Source organism: Cnephaeus nilssonii (assembly GCF_951640355.1).
Source record: "Cnephaeus nilssonii genome assembly, chromosome: X".
NCBI classification, from domain to species: Eukaryota; Metazoa; Chordata; class Mammalia; order Chiroptera; family Vespertilionidae; genus Cnephaeus; species Cnephaeus nilssonii.
In genome coordinates this window covers 62,412,953-62,418,952 of record NC_137071.1, presented here as the reverse complement: position 1 = coordinate 62,418,952, position 6,000 = coordinate 62,412,953, and the positions used below count along the sequence as shown (strand labels likewise).

Here is a 6,000-nt window from a genome sequence, read left to right as displayed (position 1 = left end):
CTGCTTGATATAAGGAGTTGCAAACAGATTTCAATAGCATCCTTGGTTGCCTCCAAGGGCTAGAAATATTACTCAAATCTTTCTCTCTGTATGGCAAAATAAATCATCTACCTAGGTAGTAGTGATGGCTATTAGCTGATTAGTTTTCTCCAAAGATGTTGATCTTACAGTAAACTATAAATACTGGGTGGTAGTTGATATGTATTTATTTATTTATTTGCAGAATAAATTTATTTATTGGTTTTTATCTTAAAACATCTTATTAAACTTATTGTCATCCAAAATAAAATAAAAATGCTTACAACATAAATCACAGACAGATGGCTAAAATGTGAACTGTGACCTCTGTCTTTTAGGATAAACTGTACAGTAGTGTTCTCCTCCCACCTAAACTGGCTTATGGGTTTCTGGCAATTCATTCTGATACTACATCATCCTAGGAACCTGTATTTCTAGGATTTTCACAGTGTGTTGTTATGTTCACCTTCTTCATCTTTTTCAGGAGGAGATGCTCTCTCCTTTTTCTCTGTGGGATGTTTTCTGGTTGAGAGTTGGAATTTTCGGCATTACTGTCCTTCTGTGTTCCCTGGCCTGGCGGCTTCACTGCTGGGCTCTGCGCCCAGCTGGGCTGTCTCTTCTCCAGGCTCTCTAAGTGCCACCTTTTTTCCTTCAGCTATTTTGCTATTTACATGAGCAGCTGAGGAGGAAGTTTTCGAGTCCTTATATTTTTCATGCGTGGAAGTTTGATTGTTAGGACCAGAGGTGGGAGGTGCGGGCATTTTCTGTGCTTTGTTTCCTTCTGACTCTTCCTTCCTAGGCGATCCCCAGATAAAACCCTCTGAAGGCCTGTAATGTTTCTGGTAGGAACTTCCTCCTTTCCCTTCTGCCTCTAATTGTTCAAACAAAATACTCCAGAGTGCTCTGTTTAATACTGGGAATAGTATTTTCCACAAGAGCTTCATAAAGAATACATTTTACACAAGAAGATTTATAACGTTCATATCGAAGTTCACCAAGGCTTTTAAGATATGGGTGATTCTTTTTAAATAGTTGTTCTGGGATTCATTCAGATGCTGAAATCTTTCTTGCCAGTTAACAGACCCAGCAAAATTCCTAGTTTTATCAATCAGCCCCCCGCCCCCCCCCCAATTTTAACATAATTTAATAAGCAAGTAGGAATCTTCTAATTGTTTATTTTGATTTTTTGAATTCCTCAATTTCATCTGCAGTTAGTTCTTTAGCATAAAAGTTCAAGCCTTGTTCTCTCTGGGGGGGAAGCTATTGAACGTAAGTGTGGTTGTGTTCCAGTTTTTCATAATCCTCTGTCCACTTATTTAGAACTTATTCGGTGTAACACCATCTGCCTTAAATGGAATTTTATTCTTATAAAAGCGAGGATTACTCAAGTCATTTTGCTATTGGATATCTTTGAAGTTTGAGTACAGTGTGGGCATTTGCACAAATCCCTCACAGCGTAAAAACATCTCTGGTTTAGCAGTTGCTTCAGTGGAATCAGCACCCTGCTCAGTGCACACTGCCTCCGCGTCCTTGTCCTGGGCCTCAGCTGCTCTGGCTCCTGCCCTCATCTGCTGTGTGGACTCGCAGTTCTCCAAGGTGGTGGGCTTGCGGACGCTAACCCTGCTGAGCACGCTTACCATTGAAGAGGCTGGGGCAGGCACGTGGCCCGGGCATGGCCTTGGCAAGGGCACTGGGCACCCAGGGCCAAACTGCCTCAGAGTGGTGAGTAGCAGACAGGCACACTCTGCTATTTACTTTTTCAAATAAAACTGTTATTAGGATTTTAATGGATCAGTTTGAAGTCCTGTGTGTTCATGTGACTATATAAATGGAATTACAAATGTGAATTTCAGCAGAAAAGTTTTGGAGACAGCCATCATGTGTCTTTTTCCTTTAAGGGTTATCTTCTTATGGTTTTATTTCTTAGGAGTCTTTTTAGCACTTCTGTGACAACCCTTCCCCCAAGCAAATCAGGGAGTTTCAAAGAACAGTGGGGGCTGTTAAAAATGGTATTCTGCAACATCATTCTGATTTCCCTAAGGGAACCATTTTGACATTTTATCAGACTGTGTCTAGTAGTCTATGGAGCTTTAACTTATATTTAAGACTTAAAATCCATAAAAATCAATTGTATTTTTGTTGTATTTGCATTTATATAGATATTTTAATATATTTTATATTATAGCTCGTTTACAGACCAATGAATTATATAGTTTTATGGCAAGGGCTAAAGCTAGCAAAATTGACAGGATTATTTACAGAAGTCCTCCTTTTACACACTTATGAATGTAAGAAGGAATGTTGCAGATTATATAAAAGTGTAAATGGAAGGGAATTAACACCTATCAGTTATTGCCTTTCAATGTCAATAGTGACCAGTAAAACATCCTAAGTAATAGATATTAAGGGGTTTTTATCAGCCCAGGCAACCAACTATATCACCCCAAATATCATCACATAAGTGCCCCCTTACATAGTATGAGGATGGACTTTTGGCCAGGACTTATTTATAGAGGTGGAAAACATTTATTCATAACTTGGACTTGGACTCCTGGCTATAAGCAGGTATGCTTGAAAGCTATGTATCACTAAAAAGGATTATAGCAATCATTAACATAAATTATAGAATCCTGTCTAAAACTTCAGGCCTATTTTCACAGCAGACAATTGGGAAGATTTACCATATATTTTTAAGAGTACTCAGATTGTGGAATGAGCAAGTGAGACTGGGGGAACAAAAAAATACAATTTATAGAAAATTTAATTTATTACATAAATTAGGAGTTTTACTATTTTCTAAATTAAATTCCATCTCAATGTTCAGCTTTTTAAAAAATATTACATGCTTACAATACTAATATATCAATGTATTACCTAGATGGCACCCTTCTGCTCCACACAGTGAGGGTTCTCCTCTGCTTTGAAAAAAGACGTTTAATCTTCTTTCATATAACTTACATTCAATAAAAATATGCTTTAAAGACTACAAATTTTGCCCTAACTGGTTTGGCTCAGTGGATAGAGCGTTGGCCTGCGGACTGAAGGGTCCCAGGTTTGATTCCAGTCAAGGGCATGTACCTTGGTTGCGGGCACATCACCAGTAGGGGGTGTGCAGGAGGCAGCTGATCGTAGTTTCTCTCATCGATGTTTCTAACTCTCTATCCCTCTCCCTTCCTCTCTGTAAAAGTCAATAAAATATATTTAAAAAAAAGACTACAAATTTTCAATGATACTGTATCTTAAACAGTAGAGGATCTTTGGGGTATATATGAAGTAAAAACTTACTGGTTCATGTGTCTATATTAACCCTTTACAAAAAAAAATCAGAAAACCCTAGAGTTGAATGAGCTCTTTATATAACAATTATTATGAAATTAAGAATCTGAAGGTTAAAAGGTTCTTGCTATAGATTATGTCCCCCAAAATTCATTTGTTAAATCCTAATTCCCAATGTACCTGAATTTGGAGGTGAGGCCTTTGGTTGGTGATTAAGTCCTCAGGGCAGAACCTTCAGTAGTAGGATCAGTGCCCTTATAAAAGAGACCTGTAAACCAGGAAACTGGTGCCGGACATCAAATCTGCCAGCTCCTTGATCTTGAACTTCCATTTAGTTATGTCCATGGTTTTCATATCTGGCTTATCATTAGAATCCATCCAAGGAGCTTTACAAAATAGAGTCCTGGTCCTAAACCAGACCTAATAAATCAAATTTTCCAGGAGCAGTGGAGTGCAGGAAATTTCTTCCAGCACTTCTAGGGAATTCTATGACAAGTCAGGTTTGAGAATCATGGATTTGGACCAAAGCCAACCAAATTTGGTGGAGTTTTATCTCATGGTATCTTGTGCACTAGGGTGGTGTCCCTCAGCCCGGCTTGCACCCTCTCCCAGACATGGAGCCCTCGGGGGATGTCCTACTGACGCCTTCAGTTGGACATTCTTAGTGCTGCCACATAGGCAGGAGAGGCTCCTGCCACCACCACTGCACTGGCCAGCTGTGAGCGCACTGACCACCAGGGGGAAGCTCCTGCATTGAGCATCAGTGCGTGTCATAGCAACCAGTCTTTGGGCTGTTTGGTTGATTTGCATATTAGCCTTTTATTAAATAGGATGTTCAGAAATGGGGATCCCACTAGGTTCATACATAATGTGGATTTTGAATAAATTATGCTGTCATGATGTAACTTTAAATGCCGTTTTCTTGCAAAACAAATATAGGCTGTAGTTTGACTCACCTTGGAAACTGCCATCCAGCCTTGCTCTCCTTTTTAAAATATGCTATTCAAAATGTTAATGGGTTATATTTAATTATCCGCTAGGCACTTTGCTGTATAATAACCAACCCCCTAAAATCTTTTCTTATAGGCCTTAGTTCCTAAATCTTTAATGGCTTTTGCTCTTCTCAAGAATCTAGTTTCTCCAAAATATGGAAATGTAGATACCAATAACATGCAAACTCTGAGAAATATAAAGTTGACTAATAACTACTCTTGCTAGAATATCCATTTATATTGTCAGGAAATTAGACTTAGCTGTTTCAATTTTGGTCAACCATTAGTGCAGATAATTATTACTACATAAGCATTTCTATAGTCACTCCAGACTTTAGGAAAATATAAATGAAAATATGACCCGACATTATCTTTGAATTCAGACTTTCACATCTTTTTTTTCTGTTTTGGTTTTAATCCATCATGTAAGCACAAACATATACATAAACACATACATAGCTGTCTGAGTGGTAATTGGACCACTGTGATGAGAAATAGTTTATTTGACACAACACTGCCAATATTGCATAACCTAATTTCTAACAACTAAAATAAGAGCAAAATAAGATCCTTGAACTAATCCCCCCCAAAGAAAAATAATTAATTTAATCTGATTTGCTGAATTTATCTAATAGGCTCAAATCTGAACCAAACCGTACTTTTTTACTACTGATTTTTTAATCTAAATAAAAAAAATGAACCAACTGTAACTGGAAAAAATAAACTTACACCATTTCTAAAACTGAAATATCAATATAGAGCAAAACTGAAGTATCAAAACATCTGCCACACTGATTCTGAATTGGCTGAAATTTCAGTTTAACTCCTTAGTTCAAACAGCCAAATGTGGATATTTCTATATTTTGTCCGGTTTAGTAGACAAGTTGATTTTCAGGGGGAGCAGGAACAGAAGCTCTTACTCAAAAACCACCTCGATTCATCTAGTTAACTCTGGTAAAAGAAAGCTGATTCCTCCTAAATACTTTCTGTTGGATTAATTTGTACGTTTGTCAATTGTTCTGAATACCTATATACAGACAGACATACACATTATTTCATCTGTATTGACTATAGCGTAATACCATTTAATTTATGAATTTTTGTGTTAGTTTACCTGGGGATTCTCTTTTACTTTGTGGCAACACAGCATATCTATTTTGTAGTTGTCGAATAAGAAAACATTATGTGGAACAATATTTAAATTAGCTCAGTTGATCGATCCCTTGATATTTATTTTTTAAATATATTTTTATTGATTTCAGAGAGGAAGGGAGAGGGGGAGAAAGAGAGGTAGAAACATCAATGATGAGAGAAAATCATTGGTTGGCTGCCTCCTGCATGCCCCCTACTGGGGATCAAACCCACCACCCGGGCATGTGCCCTTGATGAGAATCGAGCCCGGGACCCTTCAGTCCACAGGCTGACACTATCCATTGAGCCAAGCCAGCTAGGGCAATCCCTTGATATTTCTAAACTGAGGTTCAATATACACTTAATTTACTTTCAGTATCAAAGGGCAATAAGCATCAAAATATCCATTGCAAGACTCTTCTGGTGTGTGCGTGTGTGTGTGTGTGTGTGTGTGTGTGTGTGTGTGTGCATGTGTGTGTTTAACCCCTGATTTCTGTACAGTTATTTAAATGTTCCAGCGCAGTTTAACATCTAGTATCCTATCTAATCTCTATATTTTTAATGAAGTATCCTATCTAATAAA

At 37.8% G+C, this 6,000-nt stretch overlaps 1 pseudogene across 1 annotated transcript; it reads right to left on the bottom strand.

Annotated features, from left to right (window-relative positions):
- Positions 1 to 461: 461 nt before the first annotated feature.
- Positions 462 to 1,658, bottom strand: LOC307095317 (opioid growth factor receptor-like protein 1; annotated as a pseudogene). The gene has a single exon. The product of its transcript is annotated as an opioid growth factor receptor-like protein 1 (transcript).
- Positions 1,659 to 6,000: the final 4,342 nt, after the last annotated feature.